We start from the raw sequence: 17,432 nt of genomic DNA, 5'->3' as shown, positions 1-17,432 counted from the left end.
GCCCGCGCCCCGCCGTTGGCAGCTGGGGCGGAACCGGAGAGGCTCAGCCCCGCCCGCGAGGCACCGAGACGCTCTAGGACGAGCGAGGGGGCGTCAGGCGAGCGCTTATGACTGTATATGGCGAAGGGGATCGCTCGTGGGTGGGGTCGGTGCTTCACTCCTGGGGCGGCGGGGGGAACAGAAACCGAGGAGGTTCAGGGCCACCTGGGAGGCATGCCAGCTGCCTTGTTTTCTAAGCGTGTGGGCCGCTCGGTGGAAATGAACTCTGCACATGCTCATGGTCACGTTTCTCAATGACTTATCCTACACGTGTTGAAAAGGTATTCCAGGAATTCTCAGTTTTCCGGGCCGTTCCAGCTCCACAGCGAGACGCAGCATACATGCCGAAGGCTCTGTAATAATGTGTGTGACAACAAACAGCCGACTTTATTAACGGGAAGAAGATTTTTTAATCTGGATTGATGCGAAATGAAAGGGGGCGCTATGAGGGAACAGATGTTTCAGCACCCGGCGCTGCAGGACCACAAGCCCCCGCCGGGGGACAGCAGTGTGCCTTCATTTGAGGCTGCTAGCGTAGAGGAAACGACATGGGCGATGCCAGCTATGCAAATCTTGTGTATGTTTGTGTGTGTGTGTGTGTGTCTGTGATTCGAAGGAATAACTTTCATGCCTACTGCTGCCAAGGAGTTTCATTTTATATGGGCAAGAAGAAGGCGGAAGAACATTGCCTGTTTCATATCCCAGCTGCTGAGGCTGAATCGAGAGTGTTGCAGTCTAAGGAAAAGGACTCAAATCCTATCTTACTCTTTATTCACACTCCTTGCCTCGTCTATTTCTTAGCCCCTGGTGGGCCACACAATGCTGCTAGGTAGCATTTATTTACCTGTGGTTCCAAAAGCCACACTCTTTCTGCTGTATAGTTTTGTTTTTAAAGATTCCCTCTTTGACATCCAAACTTATTTGCTGATCTACTCAGTCACGACCCACAACTGTGGTGTACAGAGAGCACAGGGCTACTGTTTTACTGGAGAGTAAGTCCCATTGAAAGGGGCACGGGTGGCGCTGTGGGTTAAACCACAGAGCCTAGGATTTGCCGATCAGAAGGTTGGCGGTTCGAATCCCCACGACGGGGTGAGCTCCCGTTGCTCGGTCCCTGCTCCTGCCAACCTAGCAGTTCGAAAGCACGTCAAAGTGCAAATAGATAAATAGGTACCGCTCCGGCGGGAAGGTAAACGGCGTTTTCATGCGCTGCTCTGGTTCGCCAGAAGTGGCTTAGTCATGCTGGCCACATGACCCGGAAGCTGTACACCGGCTCCCTTGGCCAATAAAGCGAGATGAGTGCCGCAACCTCAGAGTCGGTCACGACTGGACCTAATGGTCAGGGGCCCCTTTACTAAGTCCCATTGAACTGGGTTGGACTAATTCCTGCATAGGATTAGCCAACACAGCCCATCAAACACCACAAAGTACCGCAGAACAAAAACTAACCAAATGGGTCGGGGTCGGGGGACTTTTATCAGCCTGGGGGCCACATTCTCTCACGGACAAATTTCTTGGGACCACTTGCATTGCTGAGAGGGGCCAGAGGCACGTAGGTAGGGTTATGGGTGTGATTCTTTGCCTTTGTACAGTAAGCCACATTCTAGGCATGCCAAAGGCAGAGATTTATATACACATATCTCTCTCCATCTAGGCAAGCAAGGGCCATTTTTACAGTTCAAGAGCACTTTCCAGCCAGGCAAAACCTTTTGAAGAGAGTGTGGAGGGGGGCATGGCTTGGGGACAGTTCAGAAGACGGATAAAGGGCCACATTTGACCTCCAGGCCTAAGGTTCTCCCACCTGACCCAGACAGACTTGCCAGCTATCAGGAAATCCTCACATTTTAGGGAAGTCCTGGGTTTGGAGCTTGTTTGGTGTTTTAAGTTCTTATTTAAGGGAAACCATCTTGGGTGCGTGAAACATTTATTTGTTACATGGGCATATCACCTTTCCAAGGCGCATAGCACTCTGTTTTTATCCTAAAGCAGCCCTGTGAGGTAGGATAGGCTGAAAGATTGCCGTTCTCTTATGGCCACCCAGTTTGCTTCATCATTAAGTAGCAATGAGACTTTTTGCTTCTCACACCCCAGCCCAACACTCCTGCCTATTGTGCCACACTAGCTGCCGTGGAGCATTTGGCAAATGTATGCCTCCTCAACAGGAGCCTTGTGTTTTATTCTCTCACATCCCCCGCCTCATGCAACCGCGGAGATGAAAAACAAACTCCATGTGGGAAAGTTCCCAGCCGGGTTATTTTGGCTGCCTTGGGTGGAAACGTGTTATCGGCCTATGTGACTCAGGAGCAACTCAGACACCGTCTGCTCCCAGCTTCCCTTCCTGGGATGGCCTGGTATTAACCCATCCAGGGCTAGCAGGAGGTCAGTTCTGCTTCAACAAGCTTGCCCTGAGGCTGTAAGGAAGGAACATGGGCTGTTTTTGTCCATGTCGTGCTTCGGCTGGTTTGGGGTGGCTTTCAGTCTTGAGCACCACCACTGCTATCTGAGAGTTGATGTAGTAGACTGGTGAGGAGGAGTGTGAACTGTGACCCAGAGCCTGTGTGGTGGTTAGTGTGTTGGACTGAGACCTAGTAGACCGAGGTTCTTCAAATCCCCACTCAGCCATGAAGCTCACTGGGTGAGCTTGGATCAATCATGGATCCTCAGCTTAACCTACCTCACAGGGTTGTTGTGAGGATAAAATGGAGTGGGAGAACCATGTACTTACTCCACGTTGAGCTCCTCAGAGGAAAAAAATGTGGGAATGAAATGTAATAAATTAATTAATCCCCAGTTCGAATCCCTCCTCAGTCACAAACCAGGGCCTCAGTGGATTCTTGATCCCATTCCTCAACCCCATTCTTTGTATTTCTTTACAGCATTCAACCCCAACAGGATTGCCACCAGCTTTTTTTTTTTTTAATTCTCAGTCTAATTTGTTTTTATATGACATTTAGTTGTTTTTTTAATTCTAAGTTTAATTTGTTTTTATATGGCATTTTTAATATGGCATTTATCTTTGGGCCTTTCCCCACCCCCCTGTAGAACTGGCAATTCTCTGTCTTCCTCCCTCCCTTTCCTAACCACACTGTAATACTCCTTACTGTTCAGGCAAGTCTTGGCATCCTTCAGGGCTTTATGTTGACAAGGAAATCTGCCCAAATCCACAAATGGAGTGTCTAGAGTGGGACTTTCTGGCAGGGATTTCCTTGTACGCAAGGGAGATGAAACTTGCACAGCATGCCTTATTCAGCCTTGCAAATTCTAGTCAACTAAAATTATTAATCCATAACATTATTTTTTTTTACTTGCCCACCTGACCAGAGAGTTACTGGATTAGTGATTTGTGGTGTAAAAGAAACAAGTGCTATAAACATCCCTTGCTAGTTGCCTGGAAGCATTTTTTACCGCAAGCAACCAGGTGAATGAGTATTTACAAGCGAGCACAGAATCGTATTATTACTGCCCCTCCTCAGACATTCTCACACACCTTCTGTGCATGTTCACTTGCGCACACACTTTTGCTCTCATCTTTCTTCAGACACCATGTAAACAAACATGCTTTGTTACAGCTCTGAGGATGCTCATGCTTTATAGCATGTTATAGACAGTACATACACAGATGCACTTTCCCACATACTACCCAAAGACAAGACCTTCCACATTCTGCATCAGTTGCTCGCAATGCACCACCACTCTTTGCACATTTGCAGAACATAAAAGCAACACTGTTTTCAGCCAAACATGCACTGTGCTAAACATACGCTGTGCCATGCTTTACACTGGGTGTTCCAAACACACCCACAGGATGTAGTTAGTATACCCCTACATACTCCCACCTACCCTCTGCAGGCTTTGACAATTCACCCTATCACAAACCCCACACCACGTATATCACCCTCTCTGTGCACATATACACACACCCTGTCTCTGGCGTGCGGTTCCTTGGCAGCTGTTCTGCTCTAGGCACGTCCTAGTTGGAGAAGCCGCCCACACTTAAAAACAGATGATTTCACAGAAAAGCAAACAGGGGAGGCACAACAGGGGAGGAAGAATATTTAGGAATGGGAGTCAGAGGTCAGGAAAAGGGTCCTTAGCTGTCATTGTTTAGATACTTTGGCTGCTTTGAAGCAATCTCTCTGGTTGTGGGGAATGGGAAAACAAGAGAAGAGGTTGGATGTCTTAGAATATATTTATATAGCAATTCATTGCTTAGAACTGGTGTACAATTGCCTCTGAAGTGTGGTGCATTACCCATTCGGACAGAACGGAACAACACCCAGCTCTGGAACAGGAAGTGATTAATTCCATGAAGAGCAGCCAGGGAATTTTAGGGAGCAGGAAGAGCAGAAACGGCTGGCTGGGCAGTGAGCCAGAATTCTGGGGCTTGTACCCCAGCTCCCAGCCAATGTGTTTGGGCTTGGGGGTTACATGACTTTTGAGAAGCAGGATACTCCACTCTCTTTGTGCCACAGTAGGATGCTAGGGTGAGGGCTGGTTCTAAGTGGACATAGGCACCCACAGCACAAGATCCCCCCAAATCCACTCTCTTTTCTGTGCCCACTGCTTGAGTCTCAGAAGTCTGCAGCCAGCCCTGGCTCCTTACAAAACTGCCTCTCAAGCATCCCTCCCTCTCTCCCAACCAACTCAAGGCGTCATCTGTTCCGTCTGGTCTCTGCTTAGTGGTGGTATTCCAGCAGCTGGCAAAGCTGTAAACAGGCAGGTAGACAAGCCAACACCCCAGTGCTGAAGCCAAGTTGCTCCTACCTGGTCATTAACTCCCAGTTTGCTAATGACCTTTAATAGCTGCTAATTACAGCCTGGGCAAGGGAGGGACACAGCCAGGTGCCAGTGTCCAGATCAGAGAGATCCAGAGCATGTTTAGGGGCGAGGGATGCTGTAGGGCCAGAGAGGGTGGGAAGGGAAGAAGCAGACCCAAAGGAGAAAGAGAGAGGTGGAGAATGTGTGAGTTGGGGAAGGGCTGTACCTCAGTGGTAGAAGGTCCCAGTTTCAATCCCCATCATCTCCAGGTAGGGCAGGGAGAAGTCCCTCTCTGAAGGCCTGGAAAGCTGCCTGTCAGCATAGTATTGAGCTGGATGGAGCAATGGTCTAACCTGGTATGAGGCAGCTTCCTATCTTTTTATGTCCCTTGGTGGACTGACTTTGGAGGCAGCCGTCCCAGGAGGACACAGCTGAATGAACCTACCACAGCGAGGCCCTTGCTTTAGTCTCCAGTTGGGATTTCCCAGCTGGCAGTGAGGGGCAGAGAGAGTCAATTTGGGGCTGTCCCTAAGGTCAGAACAGGGAACTACATAAATGATCCAGCAATAAAGTCACACACCCCCCCCCCATTTCTGGACCATTTGATGCCCCTGTTTAGGTTGGGATTTGCATAGGGCAGGATCTTGTAGTCTGAGATTAGCAGGTGTTGGGAGAAGGAGAAGAGGATTGTGGCAATGAGGCATGGACTACTTTCCCTTATTTTGAACAGGGTTGTTATTCTGTCAGTCTGTCATACCTACTTTTGGAGCACATCTAGGATGCACTTTTATCTGTTTATTGCATTTATATCCCACTGTTTTTCCTCCCCCTGAGGAGCTGAAGGTGACGTACATGGTTCTCCCTTGCCTCATTTACACCTCACAACAATCCTGTGAGGTAGCTTAGGCTAAGAGGCAGGGACTGACCCAAGGTCCCCCTTTGAGCTTCATGGCTGAGGGGATTTGTACCCTGGTCTCCCAAGTCCTAGTCCGACACTGGCTCCAACCACTATACTGCACATGGGTGAGGATGAGATGGAGATGTCTTCCCGAATTGCTCCTTCCTTAGAGCCAAGAAATCCATAACTGCTTGGCCGCTGTGAAGTGGGAGAGCATTCGCAGTGAAATTAGTTGCAGCCAAGAGACAGTAAAATATGTCTTTGGGCTGTCCAAAAAACAAGAGTGCTTGGACTGGGATCAAAACTCATCCACGCATCTCTCTCCTCCTCCTCCTCCTCCCCCAGCAGATGTTCTCACCAGAGACCCCTCTCCCACCCTTGCCAATGCCCACTTCAGAGCAGCCACGGCTCTGACCCCGGCTAGCATACAGAGCCTTTCCCGGCAGGCAAGTGGCTGAGCCCAGGGCCCTGCTGGGAAGGGAAGTCTGCTCTCTGTGACTCATGCACTGGGCGAGGCAATCCCCCCTCCCTTCGTGACCGCAGCCACCACCAGGCTGTAGTCCAGATAGCAGCGGGGAGGAGGGAGGTGAAACACAGCACGCATGCACGCACGCACACACAAGAGAGCTCAACTCAATCCTTCCCTCCTTCTCTCTGTATACTTGGATGGCTCCCCTAGAATCCCCATGTGTTGCAGGCAGTGTGTTTGCCATAAGAGCTGTACACTACTTTCTAATGTGCACATACAAATGTTTGTTTAGTGCTGTGTGCGCATGTGTGCATGTATATAGAGCATCTGGCCTTGAATGCATATGTGGTGTGTATGTGTTACAGAAGAGGAGTGGCATACAAATCTGTTGTGTTTTATTTTTTAATGCATCCTTTTTCTGTAACATGGCAAGTAGTGTGTGTGTTATGTCTGGCTGGGTTGCATATAGTGTGTCTCTGGGTGTACGCACACACACCTTGGATTTGTGAATGGTGCTCTGTTACTGCAGCCCTATGTTTTGTGCTTGTGAACTTGGATCCCCAAGTTCTCAGGCTGTGTACACGGGTATACATTTCTGAAAACTCTGCAACCGCTTGGATTTAAGAGTTTTGCTGTATGTAGTACCACAAACTTCTGTCCATTTTGCCCTGTACATCATTTAGGATAACTATTTCCATGGTTTTGTTAATTGGCTGTGCATTACCTCCAGTGCAGTGTGTCACGTATGTTCCGTGACCGTGTGTCTTTCTGGGAAGTGTTGTTTTGTGTGGTTGTGCCTCTGTGGCTGTCGGGCTAAGTGCATCTGAGGCTTCGCTACAGGTAAAGGCAGGTGGTGTACCCAGTGACCTTGTTTCCTTCACCCCTTGCTGTGGCATGCGAAGGGAAGCAGTCGGGACTTGCAGTGGGAGGAGAACAGAGAGAGGAGCCCGGCTAGCACAGCTCCCTGTTCCCATGACAGCAAGGAGACCGTGAATTGGGACATATCCCCACACCCATTATGGCGCAAGTTTTGCTTATGTCACACACCATTGCCATGGTAGCAGCTGCTTCCTTTATTGTCTGGCAGATCCCGGGACCTCAACAATGAACTTCCTGTCATGGGAGGGAAGGAGCTTCCCAGCTGGGGGTGGAAAGGGAAGGGGCAAAGGTGACTGCTAGGACCTGAGGCCTTTCTACCTAGAGGGCTTTGGGTTCAGCCAGCTGCATAAACCACGTACCAAACAAGATCCACTGCCAGCACAAGATCCACTCTCCAAATTATAGCTGTTTCCCACCCCCAATCACTTTTCTTCTGCCAATAACACAACATGTACATGGCTTATCCTCACTGTGGTGTTCCTTGTTGTTTTGGATAGCCCCAAAGTCCAGACCCTTATGTCTTTATAGGTTGCCTCCCTGCAGGGGACAGGCCTGGTGCCAGTGTGGAGCTTGATATTCGAGAACATACCCCCCACTCCCAGCTTCACTCTCTTAACTGGGCTTGGTCTAGCACAGCTGCTGGGAACGCAGGGATAGTGTGTGGGGAGCAGCTCCCAGGCCTTGGAGTGCAGCCCAGTTTGAGTTAACCCTTCCCTGAGCACCAATGCAGGATGTGCCAATCTGTGGGGGAGGCAGCACTTGCTTCCAGCTCTGTGGGCAAATGGCAGTGATTCACCATGGGATCCACCCACCCACCGTCCAGGATCCCCAGCTGTGTGCCATCGTAATGGGGAGCAAGGAGTAAGCCACCAAGGGGGCAAAAGAATGGGGCAAAGGCAAGTAAATAGAAACTGAATGAGAAGCATAGTATGTTACTGGCACTTCCTAAAGAGAGAAGACTTCCCCATCTCTTTGCTTACTTACTAGGCACATATTTGACATGGATCTAAGATGATTTAGAGGGGAAATAAATGTTCTATCCAGTTTTCAAGCCCTCATATCCCACCTTCTCCCACATCAGCCAGCTCTCCTAGCTGTGGTCCAGAATTGAATCAATATGTACACAGGGCACTTCCAAGTTGTTGCTGTTTTAGGTGGGATTTGACCACATTCTGGTAATTATTCAGGTTGAGTAATTATAGTTGATTGAGCAGGGGGTTGTCTTGCGCAACTCACCCACTTTCCCAAAAGATCATATTTTTTGCGATAAAGAAAGTAATGGGGAAATGCTCTTGGAAGTGTAGGATGACACTTGCCTTGATGCAACATCATGTAACCTCCCTATGAACAAATCAGAACAAATGCTCCTTAAATCAGGTCTGGGGAACCTTTGACCTCCAGATGTTGCTGAACTACAACTCCCATCAGCAATTAGCAAGCATAGCCACTGACCCTAATTGATGGGGCTTGTAGTTCAGCAACTAAGGGCCTGTTTATGCACAGCTATTGTTCATGTGTTGCACAAGATCCAGGCATAAATGGCATTTCAACAAAAGGAAATGCTTCAGACTAGTAGTTTCCTAATAGTTCACACATGCAAGACAAACCCATCCACACAGAGATTTTCCTCGCTCCCCCAGTATTTGTATTTTTATTATTTTAATTTAGTGCTGCCATAAGCTATTATCTATTATCTCTCAAAGTAGCATTTCTGTTGCAGGAGCATGATTTTCCCAGCAGTCAACCTGCAATATTTTGCCACTTGGGAAATATTATTCCAGCCCACCCATTGTGATTGTAAGTGGTGTGTGGGATATCATTAAGTGTGGCAGGTACCAAATGGATCGTGCCTGAATCTTTACAAAATTGTCTGTTTTTTTCTTCGCTGTACCACTAAAGAATAGAGCACGCATGTGAACCGAGGTTTTAAAATAAAATACTAGCAAGGATTCCCTGTCATAGCCCTGTCATTTCATGAATGTTTTTATTTAGTGCTTGGAAGTCTGTGGACTTTATTTTCAGCCCCAGAGCATGAATTTCCCCTGTTTTTCTTTAACATCACAAACAGGAATATAACTGCCTTCGCTGCTACAGGTATCCCCTCCTTTCTCTTAGGTAGGAGCAGAATACTGTATTGTGATACTGACGCCTAATGCATGCTAGTGCAAATATAACACTAGTGCTAAAATCCTGTACCCGATTACCTGAGAGTAAGTCTGCTCAGTGGGAGGAAACTGATTTCTTGGATCCATATCTGCCCCAGGTTTGGTACAAAAACTACTTTGGTTGACATGTATCGGGAGAGAGAGGGAGCGTGGCCCTGTCGGTTTTCCTTGAGGTCTCAGTAGCTTTCAGTTTCATTGGCCATATAGTGGCTTTCTGGGGTAACTGTCTGAATTGGGAGTTGCTTGGGGGATATAGCTCAGTTCTGTGGATGGTCCTGTATAGAGTTTCTCAGGTGTTCTCTCCCATGTATTTAACATGAAGCCACTGGGTGTGGTCATTCTGAGCTCTGTAGCTCATTATCATCGGTACACTGAGAATGTGCAGCTCTGAATTCTCCTTTTCATCTTCGGCTGGTGAGGTGGTGGATCTGCTGAACTGGTGTCTGGTCATAGCAATAGACTGGATGAAGGTCAATAAACCTAAGCTCAGTCCAGACATGACCAAAATGCTATTATTGCGTGGTTCCTCTGAGCAAAGGAACAGTCTCTGGCCTGTTCTAGATGGGGTCATACTTCAGGGTTCTCCTGAATCTATTACTGACACTTGAGGAACACTGAGGTGGCCTCAGTTGTGCAGAATGCTTCCCCCCCTCCAGCTACAGCTGGTAGCCTAGCTATACCCTTTTCTGGCCAGGAATAATTTGACTTTAGGAACCTACAGATTAGAGAACAAAAAGGCCTGTACATGAAGGTGCCTCTGAAGATGGTTTGGAAACTGCAGCATATGCAGAATGCCCAGGTCATATTGCTGTCTGAGAGTCTGCAGTTTGGCATAGCACCTGTCTTAGTACAACTGCAGTGGCTGCCTATACAGCCATACCTCGGGTTAAATATGCTTCAGGTTGAGCGTTTTCAAGTTACGCTCCGCGGCAACCCGGAAGTAACAGAGCATGTTACTTCCGGGTTTCGCTGCTTGCGCATGCGCAGATGCTCAAAATGACGTCATGCGCGAAAGCAGCAAAACGCGACGTGCACAGTCGCATATTACGTTCTACTCAGGATGCAAACGGGGCTCGGGAACGGATCCCGTTCACATCCAGAAGTACCACTGCATACAATTTTGAGCCCATTTAAAAAGTGCTATTTTAAACCTATAAAGCTTTATACAGTTTGAGACCTCAATACCTAAAAGAACGCTTCTCCTGGCATGAAACTACCTGGGCCCTTAGATAATCATCCATGGCCTTTCTCCTTATGCCTCCCTTCAAGAGAGATTTGGCGGGTGGCAACAAGGCAGGTAGTTGTGTCCCCCATCCCACTCTATGGAATGCTCTTCCCAGAAAGGCCCCCCTAGCACCAACACTTATGATTACTGTACTGTATTCTTTTTGCGCCTGGCTTTCTTCTTCTCCTGAGCATGTGATAGAATACGATGAGACAGTTGCCTTGGCTTATTTGTTGGGCATATCCTGAGTTGTTGATAATCTTTTTGTTTTTGGAGATTGATGTGCTTTTTAACGTCGCTTCATATTTCTGATAAGTCATCAAGAATTAGACAACTAACAAATTAATTAAATTAATGATGAAGTAATCTCCTAGCCCCATTAGTCTGAGAATGATCAGATGGTGCCACCTACAAACACCCCCTCCCCCCAATGATGCTCAAATCAGCTAAGGGCTTTTTCATGTTACCAAATTCATACTAAGGCTTATTCCTATATAGACATTTCTACCATGGTATTCTAAAGCAACTGCATGCAACAAGGAAGCATGCAACAATTAAAACCAACAAATCATCATAAAATATTGTTATTTAAAAAATGCAAGGTGGACAAGCATAGCAGTTTGTTGGGTGGTCGTCCAATCAGGGGACAAGAGAGATAAAGAAACAAAAATCATCCTGAGAGAATTTTTTGCTTTCAGACCTCTTGCCTAAGAACCAAGGGCCAAGACTAGCTTATTTTCCTCTTGGCTCTTAAAGAAAAGAAGAATACCATCTGGGGTTTATCAGATCCTGTCATAACAGGCCTTGGGAAAGCCTTAAAGACCTATTTGTTCTCTTTGGCTTTCTTTGGAGCTGTTGCTGTATTGGAGGGCTGGTGGCTGGATAGTTGGTTTATTACAATCACTGGTTTTATTAATGAACTGAGCAGGTTTCTGTACCTTCTCTTCTGTAAACAACATTGGGAGGGTTTCACTCACACTCCTCAAAATATTTTAAATAATTGAAAATGAATTTCAACAGATTTTGTCCTGAAGCTGCAAAAACACACTAGGCTCTGCCTCAGCCCTCACCCAAAGATGCTGCCCCCTGCCCTGCCCTGCCCCATGTATTCAGTCCTGGAATCATTATGGAGTTCTGGATGCCAGATTTCTTAAAAATATTATTTCAAGAGTTGGCAAACCAGATTCCTACACATAAGCGAAGAAAGGTGAACTCCGCATGTAGACAGTCATCTGAGAGGATCTTAAAGCATGTACTCTGCTGCACACCTTCTGTGCAGGAATTTGGAAACCTGTGGTGTTGCCTTACGTGGAAAATAGCAACAGTTGTGTGTTTTTGCAAATTCAGAGGCCGTTGGGGGGGGGCAGGCCTTGTGTGTGTGATCCTACTCTTTCCTTGTGTATTCCAAACAAGAGGCTAGAAAGAGGAAGCCACAAGGCCCCCAGAATCCTCTTCAGTTTCCCGGCTGAATGTTATTTTTATTATTTATTAATTCATGAATCATGTTTTTAATGCCTGTCAAAGTGATTTACAAACACACACACACTCACTCACTCACACACACATGCTATAAATAGTTTTAAAAACAGTACACACGGTACACCTACACCCCGGATATAGGTGTAAAAACAATGCAAAATGAACATCTAAGGCAGAGACTTTTTTGCCCAGCTGGTACCTCGGGTTAAATACTTAATTCGTTCCGGAGGTCCGTTCTTAACCTGAAACTGTTCTTAACCTGAAGCACCACTTTAGCAAATGGGGCCTCCTGCTGCTGCCACGCCGCCGGAGCACGATTTCTGTTCTCATCCTGAAGCAAAGTTCTTAACCCGAGGTAATATTTCTGGGTTAGTGGAGTCTGTAACCTGAAGCGTATGTAGCCCGAGGTACCACTGTATTTGTTTGCCGTTGGGTGCATAGGTAGTGGAAAGCCACAGGCAATCCTAAAGCATGTGCCTGTGTAATACATGCATTTGTCATAGAATCCTAGATTTGGAGAGTGGGAAGAGACCGCAAGGGTCATCTAGTCCAACTCCCTGCAATGCAGGAATCTTTTGCCCAACGTGGGACTTCAACCCACGGCTCTGAAATTAAGAGTCTCATGCTCTACCAGCCAAGCTATTTGTCACACGCATGCAAACTCTGTGTCTTTACATGTACGTGGAAGAAACATAATGTGTGAAGCGGCCCAAACGGGAAGAGGCAATTGAGAATGGATGTAGATTTTGTGGCAGGGCAGCGGCAGGGAATGAGAGGCATAACTTTTTGGATAGCACGGGGTGGGTGTGGGGATGGGGAAGCCTCCCACTGAGTCGATCCAGCTTCTTGTGCCCTATCCAGCTCCATCTGGCTCCGTCTGCGCCTCCCTGCAGGGCCCCCTCCCCGCCCTTTGCAGCTGTGTCGCCTCCGGCTTGGAGCCATTTGGATTTTGCAAACTAAGCAAGGTCAGGCCAGGAGAAAATGTGGAAGCGACAGCCCTGGGGGAAAAGTAGGGTGCTGCAAGGGCACTCCCTTCAGCGTCAAAGCCTCCATAGCCGTGCTATTCCAGTGCCAGGAAGCACTGTAATTATTGGGGTCACGAGGCTATGCCTTTTGTAATAGCTGGCTCAATCCAAGCTTTCCCTTTTGCAAGCAGTGCGCCCCCAGTTGACTTAAGGCGGCAGCAGGGTGTAGCGCTCTGGAGAGAGGTGCCTGCTCCAGACAGCACTGAAACGCAGGCATTCGCAGCCATTCAGTTTGAGTAATTCCAGCCACCTCCTTCACTTCCTCTCCTAAATTGCCCAGCAGGATTGTTGTGTGGCAATTAAAGAGCAAGCTGCTCTCCGCCCCAGAGGCAGCTGCATCGCAGAGATCCCTTTATAAACAGCTGCTCATGCCCTAGAGAGAACTGTAAACTCAGCTCTGGGCAAGGAAGGCATCAGTGTTTAACTCAGTAAAGCTCTTTAATGTCTTCTGGCAGAAATGATACCGGACATTGTTGCCTGGTTCCTGCTTGCACACACAGAACTTCACTCTGTCCTCTCTGGGGCAAGCCAGAATTGTCCTAAATTATTTTCTTTCCATCTCATATCTATCCCCAGTCTCTGTTTTTGTCTCTTTGGAGATTATTGCCAACCATCGCCTCTATTATTATTATTATTATTATTATTATTATTATTATTATTATTATTATTATTATTATTATACCCCGCCCATCTGTCTGGGTTGCCCCAGCCACTCTGGGTGGCTACATAATAAAACATCAAACATTAAAAACTTCCCAATACAGCGCTGCCTTCAGATCTCTTCTTAAAGTTGTGTAGTTCTTTATCTCCTTGACATCTGATGGGAGGGAGTTCAGTATCCTCAAGGATTTCATTGCACACAGATCTGGAAACGTGGGTTTTACCATCCGTTTCCCACAGAATAATGTAGGAATCAATGGGAACCAGGTTTTCTTGTCTTGGACAAAAGGGGTACAGACCTGAATCATAGCGCTGGTAGGCCTCCTTTAGACACACTAATTCTCACCTCCACCCATTCCTCATTCTCCTATTAGGGTCCTTGGGGACTCTCCTTCCCATGTACATTGGTAACATTTTTATGTTATGCCATGCCAAGAAAGGGTGTTCTCACATTCTGTAATTCAATTGTAATATATTCAGGCCAGCTGGAGCCAGGGATGAGGAACCATTTCAGCCCAGGGGCTACATTCCTGTATGGGCAAACTTCCAGAGACCACATGCCAGTGGCGGGCTGTGCCAGAAGCATAAGAGGGCAGCGGGGGACATATGACCTGGGCAGAGGGGTGTGTGGCCTGGGGAAAGTCCTGAAGGCTAGAAAGAGAGTCCTGGAGAGCTGCAGTTGGACCCCATGAGCCCCACCCTGAGCTGGAGCATTCATTGAGTTTTAAAGCATCTCACTTCCATAGGCGCCGACTCCATGGGGCCTGAGGGGGCTCGAGCCCCCTCAAAAAATTTTTTGGGGGGGCTCAGCCCCCCCAATAATCTCGGGCGCCCTTCCAGCAGAGCGCCGCCGCCGTCCCCCGCCTCCTCCCCACCTGCTCCTTCGCCAGCCAGCCAGCCAGCCGCGCGCCCTAATCGGAGAGCCCCGGCCGTCCCCCGCGAGATTAGGGAATCCCCGGGGGCGGGGGCTCCTGCCTCGCTGCTTCGCAGCACCACCGCCACTGCCAAGGCACTGCCGGAAATCCCGCGAGAACAGGGGAATCCCGACTGGCCACACCTCCCAGCCAGCCAATCGGCTGGCTGGGGGGCGTGGCTTGCCCTATTTAGGGCCGGAGCCACTTTATTTGCATATTCATGAGCTTATTTATTATTCATGAGCTTTCCCGCCCCCCCCCCAATATTTTTTATAAGTCCGCGTCCCTGCTCACTTCCACTTTCTCTCTTGTACCAACAGCATCCACACATGCATACACAAAAAGTGGCTCAAATGTGCTTCGTCATGTCAAAGCGCAGAGTATCAGAAAAGTATTTGGCCTCTTGTGCTTATTCAGGAATAGGACCTGGAGTGTGAAATCCCTTGAACTCCATTTCTGGGATTGAGATCTGATTCCTAGAGCAGGAGGAAGCAGGGAGAACCAGAATGTCTGGGTTCTGTATGTCCTGTTCGGGAAAGGAAGGGGTTCTGGGTTTCCTAACTCTGTCAGTGACTCAGGCCGCAATCCAGTTATTCTAGACCATCCAGTTGCTTTTAATAGGGCCACTCCAGAATAAACGGTCTGTGGAATGAAACTTCAGTGTGTTCTTCCTCTCTTTGCTCTGTGTGCCCTGAGCCAGAATCAGTATCCTGTAGGAAAGTATAGATGAACAATGACTCCATGGTTCAAGATTATTGGCAGTGTGAGACCAGCCATGTGCTCACTTGATCCTTGTCCATTTAGGCTGATTAAAGCAGCCAGGGGAATGGGTGAGGAGAGTGGTAAATGCCTCCTTAGAGGAAGACATAGTTACATCTAACCTAAGGATCACTGTGACGAGACTACAACTGAAAAAACAAACACATTCTTTAGATCCCACTGTATTGGATAACTCCCCACCAGTTTCAGATTTGCCATTATTGGGCAAATTTCCAAGTGGCACCTCAGTTTTGGTAAGGGGTTGTTTGTTTTTGATGAAATTGATTATTTAGACCCTTTTCTATCCGATTTCAGGCCTGGTTTGGGGACTGAGACAGCTTGGGTTGCATTGGTAGGCAATATTTGTCAAGAATTTGACAGGCATAGTATGTCCCCATTGGTTCTGCTGGACCTCTCAATGATGTTCAGCTCCATGGACCATAGTATCCTTCTGGACTGACTGGTGAAGTCTTGAGTTTAGGAGGAGCTATTTTGTAACAGTTTCAGTCTTTCCTTGAAAGTCAATTCCAAAAGGTAGAGTTGGAGGACTTGGTGCCTTGGCCACTGGGTTATGGTGACATGTAGGGTTAGATCTTGTCCTCCTGATTATATAAATCTACATGAGGCCACTGATAGAGATCGTACATGAATTCAGGGTGCACTGCTACCAATATTTAGATTACTCGCAACCTCACTTCTCCTTTTCATCTAACAAAATGAAATCTGTTGATGTTCTAAAATCAATGAGTGGATGAGGGCTTTCAGTAACTGAAGCTTAACCCAGACAAGACAGTGGTGCTCCTAGTTAGAAAGGAGATGAATTCAGGAATAGGAATTCAAAATGTTTTGAAGTGGCAGCTGCGGCCAGAAGTGCCTTTGGTCAGCTGAGGCTGCTGTGCCAGTTGCATCCTGAGGTCAGACCTGCTACAGCAGCACATGCCTTAATCACATCTAGGTAGGATTATTGAAGCACACTTTATGTGAGGCTGAGTGCCTAGCTGTTGGACACAGGGCTCCAGTACAGGGCTATATAAATCATTTGTGGATGTGAGATAGGGGAATTAAATTATGTGTTGTCTCTGTGCACAAATATGAATATGACCTATGATCACTAGGTGGTCTTACACAAGCTGTTATTTCTTAGCTTGTCTCTCCCTTCCCATTTGCAGAATGGGGGATAATGACACTGATATTTTTTTTAATGGATTACAGCTACTGTATTTCCATACAGCAGTTTATTGTGGACTCAGTGCTGCTCATCCATGCAAAGGTCTCTCTTTTTTGGTACAGTCCACACAACATCCTCATCAAAATGCCATCCAATATCCCCCCCATTAAACCACATTTACCATTTCTGTGGGATTTTATTTACTTACTGGATTTGCTGCATAAACTGTAAATCCAGTTTAAATGGGAAAATAATGCAGGATGGCATTTATATGAGGACTTTTGACAATTTGTATTTATTAAGTTTATATCCATCCATTCCTTCCAAAGGAGTCTAGGGTGGCAAACACTAAAGTAATGGAACAGCTGATAAAATAATAATAATAAATGAAACTGTAAAAAAATAAAAAATCCACGCATGAGCAGCCCCAGACCACAGTAAACCACTCTGTGGAAGCACCTTAACTGCATGTGAAGCACTTTGAGGACTTGAAATCCCAATGCAAGTGTCAAGTATTTGTGTTGTAGCAAGCTCACAACTTATGCACATTCAACTTGTGCACGTTCAGTTTTACACGGGGAGGATACGAAAAAATAAAGTAGGTAGGGATCTGGGGGGAAATGACTTTGGCAATCCCCCCTGCCATTGAACTCAATGGTTTTTTTGTTTTTTACTATACACGATTTTGGCTTTAGAAGCAATCCCCAACACGTAACCCCCACATAAGTTGTGGGCTTACTGTACTGTTCCAAATGCACTGGAAACCAACCAGTGGGAACACCCTCCTGTACGCCCGGCTGTATATAGTGCACATTCATAGGCAGATCCTGCGTCAGAAGGCCCAGACTGGCCTTGTCCTCTGGCTCTGTCCATCATGGTGTGGGGAAGCCCTGTGAGGTTTTGGTACTACACACGCCTCTTGTTCTCGTTTTGCATTGGAATTTCTGTAAATTGGGGGACGGGGGACGGGGACATAAAAGTTCGTTTTGATTCT

The 17,432-nt window shown here is 47.3% G+C and overlaps 1 long non-coding RNA gene across 1 annotated transcript in view; it reads left to right on the top strand.

Annotated features, from left to right (window-relative positions):
- The first annotated feature begins 23 nt into the window (after nt 1-23).
- The window catches only part of LOC308579476, a 52,986-nt gene continuing 35,577 nt past the window's right edge, over nt 24-17,432 (top strand). Inside the window, exons 1-2 of the long non-coding RNA XR_014004494.1 lie at nt 24-616; nt 1,694-1,891. This is a non-coding gene — a long non-coding RNA (uncharacterized lncRNA). The remainder of the gene's footprint in view (nt 617-1,693; nt 1,892-17,432) is intronic.

This window comes from Podarcis bocagei, assembly GCF_964188305.1.
Source record: "Podarcis bocagei genome assembly, chromosome: 2".
NCBI lineage: Eukaryota > Metazoa > Chordata > Lepidosauria > Squamata > Lacertidae > Podarcis > Podarcis bocagei.
Note: the sequence above shows the minus strand (reverse complement) of the source record. Positions and strands in the feature narration are given on the sequence as shown.